This window comes from Nyctereutes procyonoides, unplaced genomic scaffold (genome assembly GCF_905146905.1).
Source record: "Nyctereutes procyonoides isolate TBG_1078 unplaced genomic scaffold, NYPRO_anot_genome, whole genome shotgun sequence".
NCBI lineage: Eukaryota > Metazoa > Chordata > Mammalia > Carnivora > Canidae > Nyctereutes > Nyctereutes procyonoides.
Window position 1 is genome coordinate 4,688,593 of NW_026575155.1, and position 15,652 is coordinate 4,704,244.

Below are 15,652 nucleotides of genomic sequence, written 5' to 3' on the forward strand. Positions count from 1 at the left end.
ACTTGGCAGACTTTCAGTATCAAGTAATTTCCCTTTCAATGTACACACTCATCCTTTAAATACAATATAAAACTTAAGACTGTATAATAGAATGATATAAATATAAACATCTCTAGAAATCCACAGTTGAGTAGAACCAATATCCAAAACAAAATCCCACAAATTTAGAGGAATGCTTGTGTGCTCTGCCATCCCAAGTAATTTGGTAATATTTATCAACTGGTCAAATTCAGAGTAAGCAGCAGTTGAAAAATAAACAAACACTTAAAAAAAAGTGATAGATTGATTTCTGATCAGTTTTAGGTGTGTGGAAAAACTGTGCAGAAAGCACAGAAAATTCCCACATACAGCCTCACTCTCTCGCCACGAGTGTCTTCTATTATTAATTTTTTTGCATTAGTGTGGTACAGAACTGATGAGCTAATATAGGTACATTGTTATTAATTAAAGACCATAGTTCGGTGTACATTGTGTTGTACATTCTGTGAGTTTAGACAAGGTGTAATAACATGTATCCACCATTACAGTATCATACAGAATAGCTCCACCATCCTGAAAATCTCTAATGCTTCATTCTCAACCCTCTCTCACTGCCCCGCACACCCATGGAAACCACAAATCTTTTTATTGGCTACTTTAGCCTAGTGCCTTGATAGCTCACTTCATTTTTTTTTCACTGACTAATATCCAATGCATGGATGTATCACACTTTGTTTACATTTACCTACTGAAGGATGTCTTGGTTGCTTTCACATTTTGGCAGTTATGAATAAAGATGCTATAAACATCTGAGTGCAGGTTTTTAAGTAAACATAGTTTCAACTCACTTGAGTAAATGGCAAGGACCACAGTTACTGGATAATATGGTAATTGGATAATATGGATAATTGTTTAGTTTGAAAGAAGCTGCCCAACTATCTTCCAAACCGACTGTATTATTTGGCATTCCCACCAGCAGTGAAAGAGTTCCTATTGCTCCACATTCTTGCCAGCATTTGTCAAGTGTTTTGTATTTTAGCTATCCTAAAAGTTGTAGAGTGGTGTCTCAGTGTTTTAATTTGCAATCTTCTAATGACGTTCAACCTTGAGTATCTTTCTGTATGCTTATTTGCCAACCGTCTATTTTTTCTGGTAAAGTATTCAGATCCTTTGCCCATTTTTAGTTGAATTATTTACTTTTTTGTTGTTGTTGAGAAAAAAAAATGCCTCTTCTTAAAGCCACATGATTTGACTGTAGGAATTCTAACATTTTAGCAAAAGAGTCTTACCTATGAAGGCTTCATTTCACCTTATGGATCAAGAGACTCTAAAATTTTTCTAATGAAAATTAGTGTGAAATATGCAGTGAACACTACCTAGGGTTTTCTCCACCCACTATGGAGGGTGTTTAAGAAGTTATATGCAAATGGTCACATTCAATCTGAGGCACATTTCTCTGTTTCTCGACTGAACCATCTACTCCTTATATTATGTGCTTCTACAGCAATTACTATGCTGGGCTGGGTTATGGCTATGGCCACTTGGGCTGTGGCTATGGCAATGGCTAGGGTGGATGTGAATATAGCTGCTGTCACCCATCTTGCTGTGGAAGATTCTGGTCCTATGGATTCTACTGAGGAACTTCTAGAGCCACGTAGATTATTGGACTCCTCCTCCCATGATTGATTCTGTTTTTAGAACTCTTCACATAGAACTCTATTCTCTCTTTAAATAGTGTCCAACCCAATCTTAGCCTATAAGAATGGTAAGAGGGAAGAATGAATTTCAAATTTGGCAAGTTCCACCTTGGTTGATTAAAATCATTTGAAATCTGTTATGACTTATAGACTTTTCTCCTCTTATTTTTTTTAATTTTTTAATTGGAGTTCCATTTGCCAACATATAGCATAACACCCAGTGCTCATCCCGCCAAGTGCCCCTCTCAGTGCCCATCATCCAGTCACCCCAACCCCACTTCCACCTCCCCTGCCACTACTCCTTGTTCATTTCCAAGAGTTTTTTTTTTTATTTTTATTGGTGTTAAAATTATACTTCCATTTCACTTCAGTGCATAGTTTATTTCAATAACTTTCATGGGCAGAAAAATTTTACTTCATTTTGAAATCAACATCCTTACTGTCAGTATTGCTTTATTTAAATTTACCTGTCTTTGCCTCCATTAGCTTTAGGTGATCATGACTGGAGAAACTGTGCTATTTGTATTCCCAAAGTGATGAAGTATCAGAAAGATAGGTCTCTCATTTCTTCAGAGACACTAATGTCAATTTGTGTATTCATACTATCATCATCACCTTGATCACACTAAAACCTTATCTTCATAAGCTGAAAGTATAACAAATAATTATTTTAATTACTTAGTAATACTTTCTATAGTAGTAACCTAATCTTCCATGATTCTATTCTGATGTCTCCATTCTTAGGCCTCTCCTGACACTATACATTTGGATTAAACCATTTATTGCTGTGCTTTTGTATAGACTTATTATTTTGGTTTGACCAACTCTAATATTTTTCCACTGAGACTACCTTTCCTATAGGTCCAGCTACTGGGAACAATTTCATTTGAGGAGATTTAAGTGACATGCATCTTTTTGTCATTAAACAAGATTCATTATTTTTTCACTTCATTTTCATTATATTTCAAAATTTCACACAAAATTATGGATATGTTAAAATAACTTTAGTCCATTTTTCTACCAAGATGAATATTTACTTAATTGTCTTTTGTAGTTGTCATGTTCTTGTGATATGACTGTGGAAAAAGATTATATTAAGTTACAAAAAAGTAAATCCTATCGTTCAGCACCTAGAAAAATAGTCACCAGGTATAAGCACTGTAGAGAGTACTTTAAAAACATTTATTAATCCATGAATGAAGGATGTTAACAATTAATTACACAAAATTTTTCATTCTGTTTCCATGCTCTCTTTTAAGAACATATGACAAATAAGATCTGTTTATTTATATTCATCAATCTCCAGAATCACAATTTTTTTATATTATAGCATTTTTGTCAAATTATACATTCTCTGCAGAATGTGATATCTGAAAAAACAGTGGGCTTCTCAGTAGTGGGATTCATGTTGCTGTGGCAGCTTGTCACTCATCAAACAAACACTGAGATGGTTGTGTATACAGATATAATAAGCAAAAACCAGATTATTCACAATGACTGTGGTATCATCAGGGCCCAGTGGGAACCTAAGCTTATTTTCCCCAGTTGGAGGCAATGAGGCAGTGCAATTAAACACCCTGTTTTTACCAGAAGGTGTCATCAGGACAGAGATGAATATTAAACTTTTACTCCACCCATTTGCAGTGAGGAAGCAATGTGAGTTAGCCGTTCACTTTAGCCAGAGTGGTTTCAGTGACCCAAGAGGAAGCTGAACAAACACATACACCCAGCCCTTGTTACCTCACAAGAGGACTACTTGCTTTAAAAAGAAAGATTTTTCCAGAGCCACCAGTAGCTTTATAATTGTGTTTCTGAATTGACTTTTGACACTGAATTGTAATCCATATTCTACAGAATGGAAGAAGGCATTTATAAATGACATATCAGATAGAGGGCTAGTATCCAAGATCTATAAAGAACTTATTAAATTCAACATCCAAGAAAAACAATCCAATCACGAAATGGGCAAAAGACATGAACAGAAATTTCACCAAAGAAGACATAGACATGGCCAACAAACACATGAGAAAATGCTCCGCATCACTTGCCATCAGGGAAATACAAATCAAAACCGCAATGAGATACCACCTCACACCAATGAGAAAGGTGAACATTAACGAGACAGGAAATAACAAATGTTGGAGAGGACGTGGAGAAAGGGGAACCCTCTTGTACTGTTGGCGGGAATGTGAACTGGTACAGCCAATCTGGAAAATTGTATGGAGGTTCCTCAAAGAGTTAAAAATAGAGCTACCCTAAGACCCAGAAATTGCACTACTAGGGGATTTACCCCAAAGATACAGATGCAGTGAAAAGGTGAGACACCTGGGGATCCCTGGGTGGTTCAGCAGTTTGGCGCCTGTCTTTGGCCCAGGGAGTGATCCTGGAGTCCCAGGATCTAGTCCCACATCGGGCTCCCGGCATGGAGCCTGCTTCTCCGTCCTCCTGTGTCTCTGCCACACCCCCCCCCCACCGTCTATCATAAATAAATAAATCTTTAAAAGAAAAGAAAAGCTGAGACACCTGCACCCTAATGTTTATAGAAGCAATGTCCACAAGAGTCAAACTGTGGAAGGAGCCTTGGTGTCCATCAAAAGATGACTGGATAAAGAAGATGTGGTATTGGGGATCCTTGGGTGGCTCAGCGGTTTAGCACCTGCCTTTGGCCCAGGGCACCCAGGGCGCGATCCTGGAGTCCCAGGATCAAGTCCCGCCTCAGGCTCCCAGCATGGAGCCTGCCTCTCCCTCTGCCTGTGTCTCTGCCTCTCTTTCTCTCTCTCTCTCTCTCTCTCTCTCTCTCTCTCTCTCTCTCTCTCATAAAGAAATAAAATCTTAAAAAAAAGATGTGGTATATGGAATGGAATATTACAATGGAATATCACTCACACCATTAGATATAACGAATACCCACCATTTGCTTAGATATGGATGGAACTTGAGGGTATTATGCTGAGTGAAGTTAGTCAATTGGAGAAGGACAACCATTATATGGTTTCACTCATACGGGGCATATAAAAAATAGTGAAAGGGATTATAAGGGAAAGAAGAGAAAAGAAGGGGGAAAATTAGAGGGTGACAATACATGAGAGACTCTTAACTCTGGGAAATGAACAAGGGGTAGTGGATGGGGAGGTGGGCTGGGTGATGGGGTGACTGGGTGATTGGCACTGAGGGGGGCACTTGATGGGATGCACACTGGGTGTTATACTATATGTTGGCAAATTGAACTCCAATAAAAAATGTATATATGTATTATATAAACTATATTATACACACACACACACACATATATATATATAAAGAGAAAAAGAGAGATAAAATAGGGTTCACGTCTTATGTTATCCAAAATATTCAGAACACAATTTTAGAACTTACTAATTATACTAAAAAACAGAAAATCACAATTTGAATGAGAAAAGACAACATATGCCAACATCAGGATTGATCAGATACTGGAATTACCTGATAAGGATTTTTTTATAGTATTGATAAAAATTTTAATATAACCATTATAGAATTGCTTCAAGAAGCGATTAGGGGCACCTAGGTGGCAGAGTTGGTTAACCCTCTAACTCTTGGTTGTGGCTCAGATCGTGATCTCAGGTTGCTGGGATTGGGCCCCAAAATTAGGCTCCATGCTCAATGTGGAGTCTGCTTGGGATCCCCTCTCCTTCTGCCCCTCTTCCATGCACTCTTTCTCTCTCTCTAAAATAAGTAAATAAATCTTTAAAGAAAATAAGCAATTAAAAATTCTCTTGAAATGAAAAAATAGAAAATCTTAGCAAAAAGACATTATAAAAAGGACCAAGTGAATATTAGAACTTAAAAATGCAACAACAAAAATAAAAACTCACTGAGTTTAATAGTAAAATGGAAATGACAAATAATAGAATCAGTAAATTTGAGGGCAGACCAATAGAATTTAATAAACTGAACAGCAGGGGAAAAATTGACCAAACAAATAAACAGAGCCTCCTGGACTTATGGGACAACAACAAAAAAGCTAACATTAGTATCATGAGAGTCCCAAAAGATGAGAAAGAGAATAAGACTGAAAAAAAATTCTAAAAAAAAAAAAAAAGTTATTTCCTAATGTGTTGCTTATTGGGAAAAACTAGTTAAATAATAGTAAATTTTTTACCTGAAACCATGGAGGCTAGAAGGAAGTGACACAACATTTTTCAAATACTAAAAGAAAAAAAAATGAACTGTGAAATTTACATCTGGCAAAAATAATCCTCTGGAATTCACAGATAAAGGATAACTTAGAAAATTTGTCCTCAGCACCTACGTTTGATAATTGGCTAAGGAAAGTTCTCTAAAACAAATATGATAACAATAGAAGGTTTGGAACCATAGAAATAAAAAGAGTTATTGAGACATCTGGATGGCTCAGCAGTTGAGCATCTGTCTTTGGCTCAGGGTGTAATTCCGGAGACTCAGGATCCAGTCTCACATCAGGCTTTTTGTGGAACCTGCTTCTCCCTTTGCCTCTCTCTCTCTCTCTCTCTCTCATGAATAAATAAATAAAATCCTAAAAAAAAAAAAGAGTTACTAGGGTGGGTCAAATTGGGGTTAATATATTAAACTATTCTTCTCATGATTTTTCTAAATCATATTTGATGGTTGAAGCAAAATTTATAATATCATCTGATGTGGTATCAATAAATGTAAGGTAAATGCTTAAGACAATTATATTTTTAAAGTAGGGAAGACAAAGAGACCTAAATGGGAATAAGACTTCTATACCTCACTTAAAGTCACAAAATGTTGTTATAAGTAGACTCAGATAAGTAATATAAATAATAATGTGAAGCCTACAGCAAACACTAAGAAAACTATAAAAATAGATATATTCAAAAATGGTGCAAGGAAATCAAGATGGAATCAAGAAGATGATCAAGTAACCCATAGGAAAGTAAAAAGAGAGAAAAAGAAGACCAATAATCAGAAATAACAAAATGGCAGATGTGATATGTTAACATATCAATAATTACTTTAAATATAAATGGTTTAATATACTAACTAAAAGATAGAGATAAGCAGAGTAGGGGGAAAAAAACATGATCAAAACATATGCTCTCTCCAAAAATATCAATTCAAACGTGACACAGGTAGGATGAAAGTAAAATGATAGAGAACAATATACCTTGCAAACATTAGTCACATTTTGCTCTGTCTATATTTAAAAGTGCAATCCATGGGTCATAGAATTAAGTTTCGTTTTCCAAAGAGATTTTATCAGCCTATAATTCCCATCAGTAGAATATGAAAATTGACTATAAGTATATATATGCACTTGAGAATTGTTTTCTGATGTTGCTTTGGTCTTTTATTTTTATCTACTGGCCAAGTTTATTAATTGTGTTGTTTATGACTTCAATATTCTTGCATACTTTTATTTTTGTTTCCTTGTTCTCTCAGTTATTAACACACATCTTTTACTTCATCTCATTACAATAAGAAAAGTATTCTTGCTTAATATTGAAGCTATGTTATTTAGGTCATATTAAATAAATTTGTTATGCCTTCCTGATGGATTGGTCCTTCATGGTTATGAAAGGTTATTCTCTTGTTCTAGAAATTCTTATTGTCTTAAGGTGTAATATCAATATAGCTACATCAGTTGTCTTTTGCTTAATGTTTGCAGGGTGAAATTTTTTCTATACTCTGCCTTTCAAACATCCTGTAACATGATGTTAGAGATGTGTCTATTTTAAGCAGCATGAAGTTAGGTACATTTTTCCAGGCTCACAATCTCTGTATTTTCATTGAAATAGTCTATGCACATTACCCATTTGTTTGGGTTTTAGTTTATCATCCTTCTCTTTGTTTGTTGTGCTGAATTTATGATCCATTTTCTTTTTTCTTGGAACCGATCAAATATTTTACAGCCTATTTTTCCTCTATTTCCTGATGATTGTTTACTCATTTACTATTCTTGCAGTGATTCGCTAGAGAATAAAACATGTATTTTTTACTTACTATACTCTTACATAAATTAGCATCCTTTACTACTTATCACATAGTGCTGGAACCTCAAAACATATTAACTGCAATTACACTGACATCTTTTATATCATTGCTTTCAAGCTTATAGATTCTACATTTGTTTTATATGCACCCCCCCACCAGAGACAATGACAATGAGGACAATGATAACAATTTGTGCAAATAATATTCATTACCTTTACTTTCATATTTTCACTCCTTGTTCCTCACTCTTGCATTTATTTGTGTGTTTCCAGCTGAAATCATTTTTTTCGGCTGAAAAACAACCCATTTAGTATTTCTTTTAGTGTAAGTCTGTGACAAATTTCCTCAGGGTTTGTTTCTCTGAATATATAATTATTTCTTCTTAACCTCCAAATACTTTTACTCATATTTATTAAAGACTTTAAATATGTCATCCCTTTTTTTCAAAAATTACATTTACTTTGCAGCACAATAAAAAATGTAGGATCAATTTGCGTATAATATTACATATTACATCTTGTTCATAATATTATGTGTATATCAAGTCATTGCTGTGTATCAATCAGATTTTGGGAAAAAGAAAACAGAAAATATTCTGGGTATTTAAGGTAAGAAAATATTTAATTAATAAAAATAGTAGCTTACTCAACCAATGAAAGTTAGGGGAAAAAGAGTTCAAGAAACATCTCCCCTATTGCTCAGACTTTCTGCTATGTTTCAGTGAGTCAAGAAACTGCAAAAATCACAGAGAATTCTCAGGATAGTAGCCAATATTTCATGTAAAACTTCACATATTTCAAAAGTCATATATTTCCCCATTGCTGTTCTCCAAAAATGTGATTTTTCTCCTCTCTTTAACCAATCTTGATCAATCTTGAACAGAAGCCTGTCTTTGGAATAGTTCATTTTGAAATTCTTCTAGCAACAGACTCTCATAAATGTAGTTTCTAGTCCCTCTGCTAAATGGAAGACAATAAAGAGTAAGGGAATAGTATGAGGTTGTTCTCAGAAAATCTGGTACTGTAGGGTTTAATTAGACATATAATGTGTTCTTCTAGTTTTCTGGACCAACATCTTTTGTTCCAGTAAAAGAAGACCAATAAACAGAGAAAACAAATAATAAAATGGCAGACATGACATGTTAATATATCAATAGTTACTTTAAATATAAATGGTTTTGTCTTAACACACAATTTGTCTTTAAATATAAAATTCTATTTTTTTGTTCCTATGTGTGTCCTATTAAGAATCCTGATTTTTAACAGGAGTTTTGCCTCATTATAATATAAAAACGTAGAAGGACATATGTAGGTTTCACCTATAAGGAACTTAAATTCTATATCTAGCAAATCAACTAATATATGATGAGCACTGGGTCTCATATGCAACTGATAAATTGTTGGAACACTGCATTGAGACTAAGATGGTACTCTGTGTTGGCTAATTGAATTTAAATTTTTTAAAAAAAGAAAATGAATATACAAATAAACTGTTAATTGCATGGTTGAATTGAAAACCTCACCTAGACACAAAAATGACACAAGTCTAAATGTGAATGGACACATCTATTAATATGGATTTATGAAAAAAAGTGCCTATGAATGAATGAACAGGCAGTCTACTCTAAGTAATCACTGGAAATGCATAGCTACATAAGTGTTTTCATTAAAATTTTTTTCAAAGCAAAAATTATCCATTTTGTGACTTTATTAACTTATCCCATCCGCAAATCCACTCTCACATATAAGGACTTTTATAACTCTACGTTACACATTTCATTGTTAGATAAAAAAATATCCTCCAAAAAAATGTGATAAGGAGCTTCCCATTAGAATCACAAGCTCTCAACAAAAATAGAATGAGTTAGGGCTTTCTAAATAGACAAGAATGGCTTACAAAAGACACCTGTTTTGCTGTGAGAATCCTGACACAACTCAAATTATTCTTGTTTAGGAAGCCTTGTCTTTCCTAATAATAGATTTCAAGAAGTTTTCAATGCAAATTAGCCTAAAATATGAGGCCCAAACTTCCATTGGTTTGCCCCACCTTCTACTGGAGATATGTAGAAGCACATTTGTAGATGGCGACCTTTGAACTCAGAAAACTTGATTCTTAGCTTTATAACTAAACCTACTACTCTTTTCATAATGTGCTACCATAGCAAATACTCTGGTGGCCTGGGTTGCAGCTCTGGCCGTGGCTCTGGTGGGTATGGATATGGTTGCCCCCTCCCATCTTGCTGCGGCAGATACCAGTCCTATGGATTCTGCTGAAAACTAGCGCCACTCACACTATTGGTCTCTTCTACTTGTGTTTTCTGACCTTTTCACTAAGATTTTCTATTCTCTCTTCTAAAGTGAAACTTCATCCTATGTTACCAGAAAACAAAACAAATAAATAGAAAACAAAAAATCTTGATCTTAATTAGCCAAAATCCCTTGGAATATCTCACAAAGTACAGCAATTCTAATCTTTGATATCACATTATCATTTTACTTTGTTTACCATGACATCTTTATGTCACTTTTCCAAAAATTATGTTATCTTATTGTAAATAATGCTGTTTTGTGCTTCTTCTCATTTCTGTCTTATGTGTGTATGCCATTTGTGTTCAATCATGAATGTGGAAGAAGGAGAAAGAAAATAAAGAGAAAGAAAACTCATGGCGCAACTTTTTTCCTGCAGGAATGAGGTAACCAAAAGGTGGGAGTAGATCAACTGTTTCTTTCTGTACTTGTGTAAAACTATGCATTGTGCATTCAGATGATCTTAAGCCATATTTGATCTTAAGCCATCAAATATAGATAATATATAAAATATAATATATTTTATCTATATTTATATAGATAATATAATATAATTTATCTATATTTATATATATTATCTATATTTGATAATATATAATATATTTATGTAATATATAAAATGGCATCCACATCTTAGCAGGTTAAAGTCTGAGCCTCATACTCTGTTATTTATTTTTCAGAGCAATTAACAACTTGATTCCCATAAACACTCTCTTTTGGCTGCCTCTGATCAGTGCCAAGTGGGCAGCATCTCTGGGCTAGTGCCACTCGTCTTTTCTACTTACAGTTTCAGCCTTTCTTCTTTGGGTCACAGCACAGGTGGCCAGGTCACATCCCAAGAGGCTCCCCCTTGTCCAAATGCAATTTAACAACCACTTGTATCATAAGCAATGATGCTTGCGATGTCATTGACCTTTATCACCTTATCAAGTTACTAGGAGAGTAAAACCAGCCAGTGAAACATAAGCTTGAATTCTGGTGTGAGCAGAGATATGAGTTTGTTCACTATTCTTCCTATACAGCTCAAGAGGAAACACAGTTGAGCTGGTACTCCACAAAGGAAGGATATCTAGACATGGCTAGCAATATGGCAAAAGATACTCAACTGCATTAGGTATCAGGGAAATACAAAGTGAGATCACTACAACACCCACCAGATTAGCTAAAAGACAAGACAGGTGGTATGACCTGCTGATGAGAGTATGGAGTTACCAAATACACATTGACTCTGGAAAACCATTTGGTAGCATATCTCCAAAAACTGAACAATTCTATACCCTAACTGCAATTCCAATTCTTGTTAATCCCCCCAACAAACTTCAGCTGTCACATAATAAATTGTTCTTCATCAAATTTTCACACCCTCCTCCCTGACCTCCATGAGAGGATTCTATTCCCTTTCTCCACTGTTTTTGGCTTAGCTATGGAACTTGTGTGACCCCAGAGTGGACAGGGTGTATGTGACAAAAGGTGTATCCCCCTCTCCTTGACTTGCTTTCCATAATGGCATTAATAGGCATGTGACAGAAGCTCAAAATCTGGCAATCTGTTTCCCCATTAGGGTTGGACCCTTTGCACTCTCCTGTTTTCTATAGTAAGAAGGAGATAAATCCATGAGATGCTGGTTTAAGTCAAAGGAGAGTTGTGTAGATCTAACTCATTGCTTTGGGCCATGACTACCTTAATTCAATCAAATGATAAGTAACAAGTAGACATGTGGGTGAAGTAAATGTTTGCTTTTATGTAAAACTGTTTTACATGTTTCCTGTCCATTTGTTATACAATATCTTTGTGGTAATATCTGAGCGAGACATATATGTTTACCAATAGATATGCGCAAGAATATTCATGAAGTAATATTCATAACAATTAAAATTGGAAACCAGCCGACTCTCCATTAACAATAAATGGTAAATAAATTGTGGTATATAATACCAGACAATGCTATTCAGCAGTGAAAATGAAGAATTTCTACACAAATAGAATGTATGACTCTCAAATCACACTGGTGAACAAATGAAACCAAGTAAAAATAGTAGATAGGGTATGAGTCCCTTTGTACAAAGTATAAAGGTGGTAAAACAGATACATGGTTTTAAAAGGTAAAATGAGAAATACCTTAGGGGGAGGGGTGAAAACAAGAAGTGTGAGAATCCCTCTGGATCCTACCGTTATTCTTTCCCTTGATCATAATGTCAATTAATTTGGTATGGTTATTTTGTGAAAATTAATCTATTTCTACACGTAATGATTTATGGTCTTTTCTGTGTGTATTTTGGATTTCAAAAAAAGGGGAATGGTGGCAGCCGGGTGGCTCAGCAGTTTAGCACCGCCTTCAGTCCAGGGCATGATCCTGGAGACCAAGATCGAGTCCCACGTTGGGCTCCCTGCATGGAGCCTGCTTCTCCCTCTGCCTGTGTCTCTACCTCTCTCTCTCTCTCTCTCTTTCTGTGTCTCTCATGAGTAAATAAATAAAATCTTAAAAAAAAAAGTGGAAGGGCACTTGATCAGCTAGTTGTAAGCCTCAGAAAACACAAATGGGGAAGCCCATTATCCTTAAGGAAATGGATGGATGAATTTATCAGATACATGATGTCAAATAATTTCTCCCTCATGAACCCACAAACTCATAATATACTGTGTGAATTGTCAGAGGGTATGTCTAGCTTAAAACGAAGTTTTTGTTAGCAAAAAAAACCATCTGGAATATGACTTTCATGCCTCTTGTTATCCCTTTCAACCTGGACATGTTTATGCTACCAAATATAGAATTAAGAAGGTTTATTTTTCTAATGCAGATTTAATTTTAGATAAATGCATTTTTCAAAATTTTTTAAAGATTTTATTTATTTATTCATGAGAGATGCAGAGAGAGGCAGAGACATTAGTCAGAGAGGACTTGATCCCAAGACCCCAGGATCACAACCTGAGCCAAAGGCAGATGCTCAACCACTGAGCTACTCAGGTGTCCCATATTTTTCAAATTAAAAAAAAAATTTAAAGGAGGGCACTAGTAATGATAAGCACTGAGTATTGTATGTAAGTGATGAATCACTAAATTCTATAGCTGAATCTAATATAACACTACATGTTAACCAACTGGAATTTAAACAAACACTTGAAGGAAGGTTTTGCAATTAGGAGAGAAATCACTTTTTAAAGTTGCATGATGCATTTCTGGAAATCTTGACGTAATAGCAAAATAATCTTTTTGGCATTATGAATCCAGAGGTTCCAAAATTCTCATGCAAATTATGTCACCACAACCTGTGGTTTTCCCCCTACAGAGGCAATCTGGACAGATGGTGATATTCAATCTCAGGAAATGGATTCCCTGCTCTACAATTGAACCTGGCACTCCCAACCCCATGTGCTACTAGAGAAATGACTCTGGTGGCCTGGGCCGTGCCTGTGGTTGATAAGGATACTTCTGCGGCCACCCATAGTGTATGACAGATACTGGTACTGTAGATTCCACTGAGAAACTTTCAGAGCAACTCAGCACGTTGCATGTATCCTAATAGTGTCCTGAACTCTGCCTCCAGAAATTCTAACCTCTTTTCAGACGTGGAAAATCTATCTTAATTCCTGAATGTGAAGTTAGGGAAAGAGGATATAACTTTGTCTTCTTTATTGACAAAAATCATACGGTTTCTTCCAATTAATGGGAAATATCTCCATTTAATGTTTATTAACCTTTAACTTCTGTGTAAGGTTTAATTCAATCTTTCTTGTGGAGAAAAAGTTTTAACTTAATTTTTAAATAAAGTCCCTGACACCATTGCTTCGTTTCATTTATATTTCTTCCTTTCTGTTAGTTTTGTGCACATGCAACATATGTGTGTGTGTGTCCTGTTTGATGGACTTAAGTGAGGCAAATCTCATTTTTATTAAACACTTTTTAAAAAATTGTCTCTCAATAAATTGAATATAGAAAAATAACTCATACAAATATGATTTTGATTGCTATCTCCCAGACGTGTTCAAAATTGCACATGTATGATATTTGAAAATATGTATGATACAGATGCCAACATCTATTTATTCAAAATTATGTTAAACCATGTTTTATAGTTTCAGAAATGTATTAAAAGAATTCTCTCATTTTTTTCCAGAGATGGTTAATGTTAGTCTAACGAGCCTGCAAAATTGCAATGTCCTCATACAGTGAGGATAAAAAGTGATGGTATTAGGAACCAGAACTAAGTCATATGATTCAGTGTTTCAAAAACAGTCCAGCATATATTTGATACCATGTAAATATTTATTAAAGAATGAGTTAATAAGGCAGGCAAAATTCATTGTTTCATTTATCAATCTCCATTATCTTAATTTCAAAATTAAAATTTTGTGAGTCAATAGTGTTTTTTGTCTCCTCATAAAATCTCTAAGGCAAAAGCTGGCTGTCTAATCTGGACATGGGCTTCTCTGGAGAGGGGATTTATGCTATTGTGATAATCACTATTGTCTACTCACCTCCACTATGCCTAGAAGTTAAGAGAACAAATAACCAGAAAACTGATTATTTAAATTGAAGTTGCTGCTTGGTGAGCACCTTTTGCAAATAATAATAATGATAATGATGATGGTGATGATGGGCTTATTTTGTTTCATATTCTTTTAAATAAATGTTTGAAGTGTAAAATCATGCATAAAATGCATTAAGTCATAAGTAAACAAGTAGATGAATTGTTACAAAAATGTAATCGCTATCCCAATCCCAAGGTAATCAGTATCCTTTTCTCTAGCGTTATAGATTAGTTGTGCCTGGTTTAGAAATTTATAAAAATACAAGCATAGCATGTGGTCTTGCTTATTTTGTTCATTTTCATGGTTGTAAGATTCAAACACACACGTTCAGAGAGAAGATCTTTCCTCATTTCCGTAGAATGTTCCATTGTGTGACTATGACACAATTTATTCATTAACAGAAAAGTGTGTGTGTTTTTTACTTTTTAATGATTACATTTCATCTGGCAAACATATGTGTGCATGTCTGTGGGGTGTATACCTGGAAGTAAAATTTCTGGGTACAGGATGTGTGCATGCTTACCTTCATTCAGCAGGTGAAGTAAAACAGCATTCCAAAATAATTGTTCCAATTTATATCCCTCCATCTAAGATGTTTCTAGTCCCTCTTCATCCTTGTTACAGCTGGATATTTTCAGGTATTTTTATTTTAGACATTCTAGTCAGTGTTCCCTGCTTGCCATTTAGATACAGTCCTTTTATGAAGTGCTGATCCAAATTATTTGCCCATTTTGTCCCTTGGATTGTCTAATGCACACACACTACAAATATCTTCTCTAACTCTGTGGCTTGTTTTCTTTCTTGTACTGTGTTGAGCAGAAGTTCTTAATTAACTGCATTCCAACCTTTTCTATCCTATTTCAGCAATTTTTGTTGTTAAAGATTGCACCATTTAATTTGTAAATTTCACATTTAGATATAAACCTAGCTGAAATTGATTTTTGTACATAATGTAACTTACAAACATTTTTAAATAATATTTTACAGCACCATTTATTAAAAAGATTATCTTGCCTCCTTTCACTGAAGGGTACCTTTGGTATCAATCAGGTGACTGCATGTTGTTAACATTTCTGGACTCTATTTCTTTCAGTGACCTTTTACCTACCTTGCATCTCTCTCCTGCCTCTCCTCGTTGCCCTCTCTCTCTGAAACAAAACAAAA